This window comes from Buteo buteo, chromosome 28 (assembly GCF_964188355.1).
Source record: "Buteo buteo chromosome 28, bButBut1.hap1.1, whole genome shotgun sequence".
NCBI classification, from domain to species: Eukaryota; Metazoa; Chordata; class Aves; order Accipitriformes; family Accipitridae; genus Buteo; species Buteo buteo.
The window spans coordinates 5,500,646-5,517,520 of record NC_134198.1 but is presented as its reverse complement, the minus strand read 5'-3'; the positions used below and the strand labels follow the sequence as shown (position 1 = coordinate 5,517,520).

At 40.1% G+C, this 16,875-nt stretch overlaps 1 long non-coding RNA gene across 1 annotated transcript; it reads right to left on the bottom strand.

Annotated features, from left to right (window-relative positions):
* Positions 1-4,891: 4,891 nt before the first annotated feature.
* On the bottom strand, positions 4,892-15,721 carry LOC142045527 (uncharacterized). Its single transcript, XR_012654635.1, has 3 exons — positions 15,622-15,721; positions 7,418-7,462; positions 4,892-5,132 (listed from the first exon to the last, which is right to left on the bottom strand). It is a non-coding gene; the product is annotated as an uncharacterized LOC142045527 (long non-coding RNA).
* Between the last annotated feature and the right edge of the window lie 1,154 nt (positions 15,722-16,875).

Genomic DNA, 16,875 nt, shown 5'->3' with positions numbered 1-16,875 from the left:
AACTAGGTGTACACCAAAAGTAGTTCTTTGAAATGGGCAATAAAAATACTAAAAAGGAAAGTTTTATGATCTTGGTGCAATTGTACTTTATACAACTTCCCTTCTTCATTCCCATTACTAAGAATTGAGTAAAAGAATAACAAAAGATCAAGCCTTTCCCATTGGTATGAGATAGTTTAAGTATATAAAAAGGAAATGTCAACATCCTTCTGCTCAAGGCACCTTGTATAGAGTTAAGCTGTGTTGCCAGCATCCTAAATCAAAATAGACAATATAGGATAGTCTCATGTAACAACATACATAATACACTTCGTCCCCTGGCAAAGACCAAAGTCATGGCATCATTCATCAGGCTATCAAAGGCATTATTCTGAATTCGTAAGTTTCCAGTCGTAGCTTTTGGGGATAATTATTTATTTAAGAAAACGCTTACCTGTAGTGAACAAAGTGATAACATTTCCATTTAATTTTTATACAAATAAAACCTGTGAGTTACTGATGTTCAGGCAGTGGGGTTCATGCATATACTGAGCTAGGCTTTGCAGGTGGAATGTCGATTCTGTTTGCCATAATGCAAGAATTTTTCTTCATTGAGAAGTTCTCAAATGACTTGGTCCTTTTCTCATGGATAAATTTACCATTATACTAGGAGTTAATTAGAGAACGTCAACTAGGAAAGCTATCTGTCTTTTGAATCAGTACAGAATATCTCAAACTAGCTTTATTTAAATATCAGGTTATTTCTGGTTCTTTACGAGTTGCCTACAAAACTTCCCCTACAGCTCTGTTGAAAAAACAGTCATCTTGTATAGAGCCTTGACTTTTCTAATGTGCCTTCCAGAAGACTACATTAAACATATTCTAGGCTGATGAGTGCAGCTGTTTGGCTGACTGTTGAGATCCCATATTTAAGAAGTTAGAATATACTTGCTAAGACATCTACATTGTTTCCGTGTTACTTGACATAGCCTTTCCAAGTGGATTTACATAAACGCATTTAATCAGCTGACAGGAGTGAAAGCAAGTACCGTGTTGCCTTCAAAAGGATACTTGCAAAATGGTACTTGCAGCTGGTTGCCTTCTTTCTGCAAAATCCCAGTGTGTGTAGCTTTGGCCCCCAAACTAGGACATGAGAAGTGGATGGGCTTCATGCTAGACCTCTGTAAAGCTTGATTTTAATCTTTGGTTTGTACTAAAGGAAGGCTGGTTCTGAGTTGCGTAAATATTAATATTTGAGATAAAGCAGATGCATGTAAAGAGATGTGATGAGAACAACACTAGGTAAACCTCTTGTGAAACAGCAGTTCACTTTTGTGCCTAGAGAGGGTAAAAATATCAGCTCTTAAACTGATGAGGTCAAGGCTACATATAAAGAGCAAGAAGAGGCAGCTGTATTTAAACCAGGTTCATTCTATGAAAAGATCCTGATTCGGTTTAAATGTATTGCTAATTTTTTACATTGCTGTCTTGAGGAGAGGGAGGGAGGAGTTTATTTCAGGGCAAGATCTGGATTTGTGATTATGCTTTTTACTGGAAGCTACTATCTTGTCTTCACCCTTTTTCCTCTTCTTTATTGCTGTAACTATTTTTTCTTAGCTGTGGCTTTTAAAAGTACACATGGAATTGAGTTGAGCTATAGAGTAATTAATTCAGACTGTTTTAGGCCACTGTGTATATAAATTCACAAGATGCCATGTACTGAATCCTTTCGAACGAAACTCTTTGATCCTCAGTGTTGGAAGTGCTGCACTGTCTATCAGGCACTAATTAGGAGTTCGCTCTCCCTTCTAAACCGCTTTAAAATGTGCAGGTGCAACAGTTTTATCGCTCTAGCTGTAATTAGTTTTTAGTTACTTAAAAAAAAATTAGCAGGGAATCCTGCAAACATCCACATCGTGGATGTGTTCCTACAGCACTGTATATAAAGTAAAACTATTTTCAGGAAGTTTATTGAGTCATTAGATGTGGAATCCCACATGATACTTTAATAGAAAAAAATGGAATAAGGAGAACTGTAGAGGAATCAGCACTGGCTAAATAAGGAAAAGGAATTCTAAATTAAGGGGGTTTATTGATAGGGAGCAGAAGGATTAGTGCTGGGTCAAATACTAGCATATTTTAAGTATTCATTTGGATGGATTGAAGAACATGGTAATTCTCTTCACAGGTGGATCTAGGAGGGATCATGAATATTTTGAACAACAGGATTTCAGTGCAGCATGGATTTGAGGAGAAAATAGGCTAGAATGAAAAAAGTGCCTCTGAAGAATAAAAATGTAAAATTAACAATGGGAGAAGGAATACTCTAATGCGGAACATCACGTTAAAGGAATCCAGCTTTGAAGAAGTACCCTTGGGAATGCTGTGCAGTTACCCAGTTAACAAACTGAAATTGAGTCAGCAGACACAGCTACAAAAATAACTATGTGTATCAATGTACCAGGGGAATTCCTTGGCCAGGAAAATGTGAACAAACCTGAAAAAAAAGAGATATCGATGTGAATTTTGAATCGAGAATAGGAAATTGCAAGAAGATAGTAGATAAGCATTCCAGGTTACTCATGAATTCGGAGAAGACAACAAGGTTTGTCTGCCTAGATGAGTATTACCACTTGAAAATGTGCCAGGTTTGCATCCTTGGAAAGAAAATTGGGAAGTTCATGCTTTAGTTTAGAAAGTGATAATGTTGAATCTTTGCAAAATTGACATAATACCCAAGGGCTCTGATTTTGAAAGGCAGGAAGAAAGAGTCCAGACCAGGAAATGAAAAGATAAAGACATAAAATAATCTCCTTTTATGCAAAGTCAGAAAAAGTCTTTAGGTCATCTCTTAGTTTCTAATTATCTATGCAGAAGAAGATCTTAATTGAAGGAGGTTTCATTACCAAAGGAAAGACAATAAAACTTTTAGATGTTGAAGGCTGATCACTGATTTTAGGATATTTCCTGTCAGTGTCCATTCCAGCAGTGATATGAAGATACTGATTCTGTTGCACAAGGCGCAGGCAGCAGCAGTTGAATGTAATTATAGTTTTGGTCACTGCTATTAGAGAAAGAGATATTCAGACTAAAACAGATGCAAAGAAGGGCTGCCAAAGGGAAGATTAAGAGAGCATGGTTTGTTTCATCTAACAAAACAAGGGCTGGAAGGAGGGTACATGCTGCTGTTTAAAAATACTTCAGGAAGAAAAAGATAGTCAGCTAAAGGACAGTGCTTCCATAAAACCAAAGGTGCTCAAACTGACCAGAAATAAATTTAGTCAGAAAGTAAAAAGGTGCTAAAGCCCCCAGGAGCAAGATTACAGAATAGCTGTACAGAGAATTAACAGAGCAAAAGAAACTGTTTTAGTGTAAGTTTTAGAAGCTGTGCTCGTGAATGAATGGGTTTCTATAATGCACTACGAGAATGGCTACCAGTCTCCATGGCCAACGGAATCCCTTCTAACCTATGTGGCAGGTAAGAACTCATTAACCCCTTATATGTAACAGAATCCAGAGGCTTATGGAAGCTTCTAACAGCTCCTTCTCATTAGGCCTAATAGATAAGGGTTATGTCATGTCTTTGATCCGTCACTTACAGAGCATTTCATTTATTTTGCTTTCCTTGCCTAGCTGGTAAAGGGAGCTGATAGAGACTGAAGTAATACAAGACATATGACAGGTGAAGGAAAAATCTGGTGCGTGCTTACTACTCATTGGCACTGTTAATTTTTCATTGGAGAATAAAATACTTACGTGCTGCTGGGTCAACAAATAGTGCTGATTTTCTTCCATTAAAAAATTGTTTTCAAAACGACAAGTATTAAATACAAACATCATCTGTTGCAGGAGAGGCTGTTAAGGCTTCCTCTTTCTGCTTAAGGAGTGCACTCCCAGGCACAGCTGTGATAAAAACCTGTAGTCTTACACTCAATGACATAAGGCAAGAAGGCAAAACCACTTTTGCCTTTTTTTTTCTTTTTTTTCCACTGTTGCCTAAAAAGTGAGTCAGATTTTCAGACCTTGCAGAACTGGTCTATTTGAGGGACAGTTTGGTGCTAGAAGTAAGGTATATTCTTAGTGTTTACAAAGAGAAATAAGCATGCCAAATGCCTCTCCCTCAAACTCTGTAGGAACAAGATGAGTAGGCTCTTCCCTTGCTCCAGCCACATGTCACTGGGGGGTGAACTCAAGGGGCTGCTCCCCCCCAATCCCCCCGATCGCTGCTCAGCCGCCTCGCTCCCAGTCTCGCAGTCACATATGCCCCTGGTACGTACCGGTGAATTCCAGTGTGCCACCTGGTCCAGTACTTTCCTGACGGCCTTCACTGTTTGCAGCTACTCATGTAACAAGAACCATCTTTTTTTAATTGTTCTTTCTTCAAGATTTAACAAGGACAATTCTATTTTTTATTTTAATAAAATCAGCAGACTTCAGTGAGAGGGAGCCACTAGCAATTTTCAGCATAATACAAAAATTAAACAAGCACTGAAACCCTCCAGTACTTATATCCCTGGTAATGCATTTTTAATCTTCAGTAGCAATGTAATTTTGCTTTTTATTTATGATTTCATTTAATTTATTGGTTTCTCATAACAATATCATCAACGGCTATTTCACCATGTAATTGCAATAGCATAAAAAATACACAGTAGCATTTTGAAATCTTTACCTTTCAGGAAGAAGCTGTAATACAGCATTTTCATGTAAAACCACAGAGACAACCTGGACAGATTACTAATACCATTAAAGTGCAAGGCCGATTTCCACAAACTTATGATTTTAGCATTTAAAAGCTTTTTTTAATTTTCACAAACCTTGTAAACTGGAAAAGGAACAGCTTTTTGCGGTCACACCATTATTTTATAATTTAATAAGGTAGTAATCATCACAGTAATATCACAGGGAAACAGTCTTCCAGAATGTCTCAAAATTTTGATAGCAAACCCCCAAAAGTAATTACTTAACATTTTGGTCTGTGTCCACTGTTAGGCATAACTTCAGCAAAACTGCTGTTCCATGCTTCCTCGCTGGCTGCTCTGTAGAAATCAGAAATACGTTCCATTCCTGTCCTTTTGTACACCTCATTCAAATATATTTTCAGGCAGGCAAGTCAGGCAGTCACGGAATGCCTGACCTTGAAATGAGAAGACCTATATTGTAAAGAAAAAAAAAGCAGAAATGTTGGCGAGTTTAAAAGCTGCGTAGGGAGTATTTCTATCCTCCTACAAGGAAAGGCAGATATCTCAGGTACTGCTTAAAATGTGGAGTCAAAGGACAAAACCATTGGCACTACTAAATCTGACTTCAAAGCATTACTTTACAGAGGCTACTAAGACATAAGCATGTCATAACTTCAAAACTTGAGCATTGTGTCCGTTCTAGCTGGTTTATTTCTTGCTAAATACTAGATTTAAAGCCATCGTCAAGCAAGTCTGAACAATACTTAGACAAATCTGGGTATGAATACAGCAGGAAAGACAATATTATTTCTATAGCACACTGAGTTTTAAATAATTTGCACTAGATATGTCATAAATCCTTGGGAAGAGCTACAGATCAGTAAGGAAAGCTTAGATGAGATTGTCAGGAAGCAAGTGTGCTCTGGACAGCTGTTTATTGCGTGGGTTCATATATATATATAAATGGTTGCGTATATTAGAGATAGTAAAGAAAAAAGCAAGACAAAATACTTCCAGCATGATGCTGTTCCTGTGTATTTTATGTCTGCCCTGTAAAGTGCATTCACTTCAGATTGTCTTTGAGAAAAGGAAAGCTTTTCCTCATCCATTATGCAGGACTCGGCACACTGCAGCCTCTCAGGTAAACGTCATCTCTTTTCAAACCAATACATTTACAGCAGGCGCATCATAATTCAACTTAAGTACTGTTAAAAAAAGAGATTAGTTTCCAGAACCGAATATATCCAGCATGTGTTAGATCAAAACTGAGGGGTTGCTACCCTCTTTTGTCAGCAACTGATGCGAGTTGGTGGGCAGGGACTGTCACAGCGGCACACCCGGGAAGCAGCGTTACTTCCATGCAGTTTCTGCTGCGTGGCCACTTGGTCACTCTGCAAATGGCCCCTGCTGGCATGGGAGACTGCGGCAGCCGCACGCGGGCAGCAGTCGGTTATTCAACAGATATTCTCTTCCTCCACGTGAGAGTTGTAGCCGCTTTGTTGTAGCCACTAGTCACTCTGACCAGTCAGGCCTTTACAAAATTAAACCACACAGAAGAAGATACTTCTCTTTCCTTCTGGAGATAATGAGGAAGACTTAAATCATTAACTATCCAGGACACAATGCCTTTGCTTTCCTCCCTCACAATAGCTACTTGTAAAGAAGCAGCTTTTGCGGCCAGGCCTCAGAAAACAATACTCTGTAGTCACAATAGCCCACAGTCAGCTCAAAGTCATTAAAAGCACTGCAAAGGACTATTTCTCAGGTCCCTGAAATACTTTGAAATGTCTGATTTCCAGTTGGGCTTAGACTGCCTAACCCTAAAGGCATTGTGAAAGACCAGCAGTGTCAAGAGGTCCCTCTGCAGAGGGTCCCCATGGTAAGTTCCCCATTGCAAAGGCACTTCAGAGGTGTGGAGTCCCCAGAGCAAATAAACTCCAGCTAGGTACCTTGTTCTGGTAACCTCTTCTATCAAGAGCATCCTTGACAGACCTGATATCGAGTGCCCAGCTGACATATAGGGGTGTTTGTGACATGGGCAGAGAGTTATTCTTAGCGGGGAGCTGGTGCCAAGCCTTCTCCTTTCTGCCCAGGACAGTTCCTCGAAAGAAGACTCCCATGCCAACCTTCTGTGCTGGAGAAATCTACTGTACAGTGAGACAATAAAGTTTCCAAGCTAGATTCAGTGTTGGGCTGAGGGGTGCTAGAGCAGGTTTTCAGGCGTGCGAGGAAGGGAGCATGTTTCCTAAGCAAGCCAAACAGTAAGCATGGGTGTTGCTCTGCTGATCCTACAAGCCACTTGTATGACTTTTGGTTGTCATCATGGGGTGACGTGGGAATAGGCAGGCTGCTGTTCCAAATGTCAAGTTTTCTATCGTGTGAGAGGGCACGCTCCTGTTGGTGATGGAAAAACATAATTGGTCCCAACATGGGCCTCTGCTGCCATGCTTTTGCAGAGATGTGCTATATATGTGGGCAAAAGCATGCGTCATGGAGGTGGCACAGAATACGTGCTGGAAGTCTCAGATCACTGCAGACCTCATGAGGAGGTGATCCGGACGGTAGTGGAAGAGTCCTTGCGGAACATGGCTCCCAGACATCAGCTGGGTCTTTCTCAAGAGTCCCAAAGCATTATGGGTGCTGCCAGAGGCATGCTAAGGGAAGACAACAAAGGAATCTCAAACTACGTAAAGCAGACCCAAAGCCTCTACAAAGTAGCAAACAGAACTTCTAATTAGGCGCTCAGAAGTACGTACTTTTTTATCATGACAGTTCTTGGACAGCTTTTCTTCCCTAGTTACCTAAAAAGAAACAAGAATAAAGAGCTTCTTCAGAAGGTAAGTCACCCTGTCAGACTGTATTTGTAAAAACAAACACATCGCATCTCATAAACTCCTTCTCCACAACAGTAAACAGCAGATTAGAAAATGATTGAATGTAGTTGATTTTCTAATCTGATGCAGACATGCTCAAATAGCTTTATAGAGATATAGCACTGCAGCCTTCATTTAGCTTGAATTAAACGATACCTGCTACAGCTAGTCTGTATTTTAGTGTTAGCCTCTTGTCTGCACTCACCTGCTGTGAAGGTCAACAAATCGGACCACAGAAGGCTCAATGTTAGTATCTTACATCTTTGAGCTTTTATTCCAGTATATGTGTCAGAGCTGTGTATCTCTAATCTCTACACCTATGTCTCTATAATTACTAAAACAAGATGCCACAGTAGATGGTGGCAGGTAGTCAGCTGTGCACGCAGCTGCATCTACTCTTCCACATCTGTGAAGGTGTCTAGGATTTCATAGTTTTGCTCAGACAAGTCATCTTGCCTTATTCTCATCTTGCTTTCAAGGTCTAGGTTTACTTCCCTAGGGACAAAAGGTATGATGGCATTTCTATATGAGTTCCTACCTGAGTACTGCTTCAAGATCTTCCCTTTCTCTTTCCCAGAAAAGATCAATTTTTTTCTATGTCATTCCACATTCTGAAGAACTCTTTTTAAGCTCTGCCCTGTGGACTTGTCTATGCCTGGTTTGACTTCTGACGCCCCTGTACTTCTAATGCTGTGTTTTAAAGTACTGTCTTTAATGATCACATGCCTAATTTTGAAACCTAATGTTGCTGTTATAAGCCATTTAACATTTCTTTAATAGAACAGTCTTTGTGCTCATCTATTTCTCTGTTTATTTCTGGACAAGACTGTACTCGCCTAAGATAGCTCTCTCTCTCCATGTTACTTGTTGAATTTGTGCCATAGAACAAAGAACGATAAAAGTGTTACAGCAAAGAAAGCAATAGCCTTGTCTCTCCTGCTCAAAAATGACAGTGTTATAGCATTTCTAAACCTTTGAGTGGAGAACAAATGTTTCTCAGAACAACAGATGATTGGAGAAATGAGAAAATCATTATTACATAGCTAAAATAACAGATCATAGATGGTGCCAAGAGATTGATTTTGGGTATGGTAGAAGGTTCCTCCCTAATCACAACAAAAAAAATAAATTCAAAACATAAGTGGAGCTTAGCAGAAAAAGTTTTATGTCAAAGGTAATATATATACCATGTTTTTAAGAGAAGTCTACATGACAGATGAATCTATTTGGCCTGGAGGCACAGACTGAAACAGTAAGCCACAACTTTATTTGTGTATTGATTACAGATATGCAAATTACTATTGAATGTGCTAAATAAAATGGTTATTTAGCATATTTAAATATGTGAGGGAATTCAGACTTAAAGCTGTTTCTGTGATCCATGGTAGTGGAAAACAGAAAAACAGCAAACAGGTGCTGGCACACATACAGGAAAACCCTGGATGTATTCACACCCAGTTAGAAGTTCCCTGTAAGGACTACAGGTATTCTCCTGGCTCCATTTTAGGGACCATATTAGATTAAAAAGTCGCGGAATCAGTCCTATAGATCCACAGGTTTCCACCACCTCTCCTAAGGTTGGTTGACCCACATTGCCTCCAGCTGTGGGCATCAGAGTCCACCAGCTACACCTGTGAGGGCTAGCACCAGCCTACGGACCACACTGCTTGTCACCAGTTGGGATCTACAGCACCAAGGAGCAACAAAACTACGTGCTTTACCTTTTTAGGCTTGCTTCCACTCTGACTTTGTTATTAAAGAAATGAAAAATTCGGTTGGTATTAGTTTGAGTAAACCAGGAAAACTTCTTTGCACCACTGTTGGTGAGGAAATACTGCAGTCTGTGCTCTGTCACTTCAGCCATCTGATCTGAGGGCATACAGCTGGTAACTACACTAATTGCTTCTGCAAGTTTTCAAAATATTCAAGGGAACTCCTGAGCTGAGGAAACTGCTGTACTCTCGTAGCAGTCGGCATTGCAGCAAGCTGGGAAGTGGGTTCCAGCACCAGAGGAGGTGAGTGATTATACTTCAAACGTGAGCCCTGCCTGAGCACTTTGGAAGGACCAAGGGTAGTTACAGAATGAAAGACTGACAGCCTTAGGAATGCAAACTGGAAAAGGGCTCACTTCCAGTGAGAGGAAAGTGTGAACATCAGGGATCATACACCATTAACTAAGGTTTTTCATGTGTTTGAGTGACATACAGCACATAGATGGAAGATACCCAAACTTCATGGTAATTGCTGTATGCAATACTAGCTCTTTCAGCAAACTGTAAATAGAGAAGACCCATTTCCAGTATTATTCTCAGAAATTGTGTCACTTTCCTTCAGTTTGTGAAAGGAAAATTATATGCTCTTGCCAGAAAAGAATAGGAAAATAACAAAGCTCAGGGACTATGCAGCAAAGGGCAGGGGGTTAGGGGAGATAAAGCAGAAGAGGACACGGCAAAGCATTCAGTTGCTTTACTGAGAAGTGCTATGCTGGTATACCATGAATTGAAAATGGTTAAGCAAAACACAAGATCACAGGCAGAAGCTCATCTGCTAGAGACAGAATGGTAAAACTAAATAGATCTGCTTGCTGTTTATGTATCGGTGCAATTTTCTATTAGGAATGAGGGGATAAAAGAAAGGTATTCCTTCTGTTTATGCTGAGGATCGCACATGCAACAGGACCTTTGCAAATTTGCTGCACCTCAATTTAATCTCAAAAGCACGGAGGAAATTATTTCCAACAGAATGTCACCTGCCAGCATTTGGAACATCTCAGCATCTTTTCATTTTAAAACTCCTTTCTTTTGTTAAATGTGTATATATTGCATTTCTTGCGATGCACAAACACATTGTTTTTAATTCATTTGTTGTGTTCCACATGAAATGTTTTCAGTAAATTTTTTTCTGAGTCCTTTGACAAATTGATTCATCTGGGGCAGATTTCTTGAACTCCTCTAAATGTTCAATTCACACCTAGAGGTCATCACAACTAGAACGTTCCCAGGGGAACTCACCTCCTCTTCCAGGCTTCCCAAAGGGCTAGTGATTAGCTACTGCGGTGACCATCAACCACATCTTCTAAACAACATTTGGTGCTTGGTCTATGACAGAGCCTACGAATTATTAACGAACCTCACTGCCAGTTAAAGCTGAGAATACTCACAGACTGCATTACAGTATGCATTGTTATTGAGGTGATGGGCTGCACAGGTATTGCTTTTCCTCATATCCTGGGTGTTTTGCCTGTGTGAACTGTATATTTCAGGGTCAGAAATAGTTTTTTCTTTGGTATTTTGGACTAACATAAATAAAAACATGAAGTGCAAAACCTTTCACTTAAAGTAATTATAGTTTTCTGGACCTTTAAAAATACGTAATTATCCTGATATGGTGACTAACACAAGAGAATCTTGGAAATGTGTTTGGTTATGCAGAAAAAAATAAAGCTGATTGTTCACTGTTGCCTGCTTCAGAAAGCTACAAGGACCATGAACTGATGTCTCTCCTCTGAGAACCTAGTAGAGCCAGTCAATTTATCCAGAGATTTTCTCACTTAAACTGCTTCAAGAAATCCAAACATAAGCCATTAGGGCAACAGTGTGTTTGTAATTCAAAACTAATCTCATTCTTAGAAGGTCCAACAGACTTAGAGAACAAGGCATATCTTACGCAAGCAGACTAGAAAAGCCCTTTGGGCATGTTTCTAGTTCCAAGACTAAAGGATAACTTCAAAAGGACTTGATGTAATTCTTCACCAAAGTTTTCCTCTCCTCCTTCTCAGTTTCCCAGGCAAAACCTTTCCTTCATTCTAAGCCTTACTACATGTGATAAAAATCCATATTCATGTGTTGGGAAAGGGAGCAGACCTTACTCTTTCACCAACTTTGCTCTTTTTCTCTGTCATCTGAAAAGACTTAAATACATCATGAAGTTCATTCACATTATATATAAGCACAATAAACAGGTGCATGAACATTTGGTGGATTGGAATAAAGTTTCAGTAAAGCAAGAGTTATAACTCTAATAGCTATTATTAGGCATTTTCCAGAATCTTGGAGTTGCTTCCTAGCTCATTTCCATAATGGAAAACTCCCCACTGAAGACAAACTCTCTTAGCCTATGAAACACTTTGCTGAAAGATGTAACAGGTTAAATCATAAGGTCAAGCTTGACTTTAAGCTCCCGGTTTTGAAAATGGAGCTGCTTAGTATTCAGCACTTTAGAAGTTCCTTGGATAAACTGCCTGGTGTCTGTAGACTTTTGATCTTGTGGAGCAGTTTTTCAAGAACCTTGAATCATGAATTAGGCTTGTAAGAGATTTTTAAGTGTTTCAGCCAATCTCTTCTAATGGAAAAATGTGAACTGTAATCATGAACACACAACGTGTTTGGTGTTTGCAGACAGTTTAATCTGCTGTGGACTTCCTTCCTTTATTTATGTACCAGATAAAACACTGGTCCGGTTGAAATCAATATCAAATTTCCATTGACTTGAGCCATTTCACCATGCTGAATACAGCTGTCAAAAATAGATGTAGTTTCTGTGATATGCCATGGATCACATTAAATACATATTTTCTATAATCCTTTCTCTCTCAAGTTTCTGACAAGTTCAAACAGTCCTTTATGTTCCTTGAGATCACCTTCTGAACATGACCAAAAGTACCGTGGTCTGCATACCTTGGTATCTGTGGATGTTTTAAAAAAGAGTTCACCTCTGTTTTACCTGAAAAAACTTGCTATCCTAAACATTCTCAGAGCACATCCGATTGATTAAACTTGACACAAACCCAAGATGATGGTAATATCTTCCTGTGATTAGAATTGTCCAGGGTGTGTGAGATGTATGTTTAACTCCTTTTTCAGCCTTTGCTAACTAGCAGCTAAGAAACGGAATATTCCAAAATAAAATGGTGCTGACATCTCTCCTTCCAAAGGTATTTCACTTTGCATGGAATTATGAAATACTCATAGATACAAGAGAGAATGCTCTAATCATTTGTCTAGATAGTCAAGCTATGGGGGAGAAAGGGAGGCCAGTTACAAATCTAATTAAAAAAAGACACAAAAAAGCAGTGAAATATGTGCAAACAGAGGGTTAGAACTCAAGTTTCCCCATACATAGGTGAATATATCAATTACAGAGTTTCTGTGTGTTTGTGTGAGATGTATTTTATGTGTGTAATACTACTTTCTCTCAGTGTTTAACTCTGCTGTACAAGGTGGAAGAGTGTCAACAGGGTGGATTGAAAACTCTGCCTTCATCCTCAGATTCTCCTAGAAGCTGTCGTAAGGTTTGTGCCCTGAGAAGTTAAAGTTTATTAAGCAAGGGAAACAACCGAACACAGACCCCCTACTTCCTTTCTCAGCACTCTAATGATGAAGGTAATGGAAGGTGGGACAGGTGATTGCACCTTGCAGCATCTCCTCACCATCTGCTCCTCCAAGAACAGGATCCTCTCCTTCCATTTTGCCTTCAAGCATTTGATTCCTGAAGGAAGTTTCAGCCCTGTGAATCTCTGGCAGTGTCTCCCAGCAGCATGGAATATCTGAAGTCCTAAAAAGGCAAGATTAAAACCGCAGCATTTCCATGTGGCTGTCACCAACTGGCTCTTTGCTTAGCCTGCTAGCCACCTTAGGTGCTAGAAGAACTCTGATTTCTTGTAAGGGAAGCCTAGGTGATAGCTTATGTATCAGGCATGGCAGTACCTAACTGTAGTCACAAATTGTCTTTTGAGAAAACAGTTCTGAAGCCTTAAATTAAGTGTTATTTTTCAATTCTTGATAGCACATCAGAACACTTCTGTGCAGTGTCTTTCCTGTACGATTCTCTTGCTAGCCTAGTTCTCAACGTATTTTACATTAAAACACATCCTCTGCCTGGTTCCCTGTGAAAGCCAGTTTTGTTACTGTATACCAAGCAGTGCAGCTTTTAACATAAGACATTATCACTTGAGCTTTTGATCTTGTCTTTGGTCTCTTTTCTGCTTAGAAATACTCACATTTTATGCTGCTATAGTAAATAAACACCAGCTTCCAAAATGTATTAACCCAGCAGTAAGTGTGTTTACTGGTATGGTATCAGAAGAGACTCCAAAAGAAATCTGAAACGCCCATAAATAAATTAGATTAATATTAATCTCAAAAGTTGTTCAGTTTTTGATTGGGAGGGCCCCGTGATCTACTGAATACAATTAGTCTAAATTTTATGGACTTTCAATGTCTTCAGTGGGGTATTCCTCACCGTTTTACTTTGTGTAAAGTACTTTGCATGCTACACCGTGCTCCATTCACCATTGTAAGACCTCAACACAAGTTGAACAGTGGGACAGTGGGATAACTCATGTTAAAAACACACGGGTGGCATTCAGCTGAGTAAATGCAGACTCTTACAATGTAGACATTTACAGCTGAACGAGACACTCGCTGGTCCTGTTACAGTCAATGGAGAGAAACAGGCATTTCTAGGATGCAACTCAACTTATCCTAATGTAGACATCTAAAATAGGTTAGATGAATCATACACTAGAAGTGCCTATTTCTGGTTGCCTTTATACTCAGTGGAGAGAGTGATTAGCTCAGATGCAGACATTCACATAGTAGACGTCTAAAGTTAGGTGAGAGGAACAACCCAAGATGTCTTTACATATCCCTTAAAAATGTATGGTCTAGGAACAAAATGTCGAAGAATTCTCTTCAGCTAACACTAGCCTCTTCCCAGGTATCAGCCCTCTGAATATTTTATTTGGTAACCTCTTCCTAAAAACACTTCGCAAATGTCTGGATCATGACTAATCCCCATCACAGACAAGTTTTTCATAGCTTTTGCTGTGTCACAATACTGCGATCATGTGTATGTGTATCAATTTTCTGTATCAATTAAATGAATGTGTCGTATACCTGAACAAAAGCTTCCCTAATCAAAGACTACAAAAAACCCTAACAGGTTAATATAGAAGAAGGCAGTAGATAGCTAAGTGAATCAAGGTTGATATTAAAGCAACATGAAGACTAAACCACTGCGTTTGGAACTGCCCATCCACGGATATAATTGCAGCAGGTAAAGTGAGGAGAAATGCTACAAAAAGTAGTATGATGACTACAGAAGAGATGCAAGGCAGCAAAGAAGAACTCTGAAAGCTAATATTCCTTCAGCCACACAACTTCTGCTTATCATAATGGCTGTTATTGTTTTTGCCAACAAGCCCACCTGTTTCTTTTTGCTTGGTGCCACCATCCTACTGCCAGTATGGATGGCACTCATGCACAATAGTGGATGCCATCACCAGCAGAAGTAGCTCCTAGCTCTGTAATAGGCTGTACAAACCTTTGAATTTACTTGTTTACTGGTAATTATATGTATGCCACCATTTGGAAAGTTCTGCTTTGTGTTACTGAATGCGTGCATTTGTTTATCTCAGTAATATAAAGAATACAGAGTTTAAATTCTCAGGGGAATCATAAGGGTATAATCATAGCAGCTGCAACATTTCAGCCTAATCATACATCAGTATAGGGTCGCTTCTTACACCCTCCCCGCAACACTGACATGTCTTCATTTCTCTGGTTTCTGTGGCCTAACTTGCACCAAGTGGTTTTCCACTGCCCACTGGTTTATGCTTATAAAATTTGGTATGTTTGCCACCCAAATACTAACCAGATCTTTGCTCCTGCATTTTAAGAAATTAAACTTTCAACTCGAGTCTTTCCCCCGAAGTGTCCTGCAGTTCTTCAGTCCACCTCCTGAAGGTTTGGCTCACCATGTTCCCCTGGGAATCTGGCAAGGATGCAAACTGTAGCTGTCTGAGAAATCATCCTTCTCTCAGCATTTTATACCTGTATTTTCTCAAAGTTAGGAGTGGCTACATGTTCTCCTTATGGAACACAGTATCTTGGAAGCAAAGTCAGGCAATATCCTGACGTTTTAGCCCCCCCTGTTTACACATTGCTGAATGTTTACTATTAGACTGTAGTGTTTTTGTATGTAAATAAATTAGTTGGGAACAAGGGAGTTGTATAGCAAAGAAAAATGTAAGCAAACAAACAAAAGTAAAGAACATTTAGGGGTACACAATAAATTCAAGCACTTACTTCTCTCTCTTTATAAAAAGGATTTTTCTTCACATCCATCTAATCTTCTTTGCGTATTCAGGTCTCAAACAATAATATCCTGGCCTCAGATTGATAGGAGCTTGAATATCTCCAAAGTCTGAAGCAGTACTGTCTGACTTATTGTTTAACCCTTGGATATTTATATGCATGTGCTATATCATTTATAGAATCTGTTCTTCATCTAGAGTGTTATTTTTCAGTAGGTCAGCTGTTCAGATTTAACTTGCCAGAGTCGTAATGGGGTTTCTGCAGAGGTGCAGAGTAAGGGCTTTTTGCTCATCTTGGCCATTGCGTTTCGCACTATTAAGTTATCATCACTGTAGAGTTCACCTTGAGACCTGTTTCCCGAAATGTATAATAAAGAGTTAACCACCAGAAAAGTTGCCACCTTGCAATGCACAAAAGGCTACTCCTAAAATGGCTGATCCAAAAGCAAGTTCACCAGCGGCAGATAACCACATTTACTACACGTTAAATGTAGACTTGGATTAGTTTTGAGCAATATTGAGCATACCCCACAGAAGTCTCAAAATGGCATTGAAATGCTTTGTAACATTGTGCATTAAATGGACTGCAAGACGTGAAAGGGAAGGTGAGCACTGTGAGCGCTTCTCGATTGAGAGGCGTGTTCGGCGGAAAAAGGTTTATTGGAAATAACTCTCATCCGAGACTCTTCTCCGAACGGTCCCATCCAGAGCTTCTCTTTCAGCGGTCTGACTTCCTGAACTTGTGAACTGGAAATCTAACCTAATTCAATTTTGCTCTGACTGGTGAAGAACGCGGTGGTACGCGCTGTGGGCAGGCCGCTGGCCCTGCTATTTGCGGCAGTCCCCAGGACAACCGGCATGCCGCGGAGGATTCCACCGCCCCCCAGAAGAAGCCGGCAATGCAAGCCTCTGTCTTTGCGAAGTCGGTTTAATTTACTGTATTGTTGTACCCACCACGGCCAAAATCACTGGCTCCGGTCCTGCCAACGCCCGTGTTCGACGACACACGTGAGCTGCGCTACCCAGCTCAATGGGACTATTCTCGAGTGTAAAATAATATCCTTGTCTCCAGTTTGGGGAAGAGCTGAAACCATCTATTTAGAGGGGCCGCTGCCGGGCTAAAATAATGCGTCTATTTAAAACGCCGCCTTTGCCAGGGCCCGCACCGCTGATGGGGGGGGGGGGGGGGGTGTGCCCCGACGAGCCGTTGCCCGCCACAGGCGCTGAGGCGGGTCGCGCCGGTTAT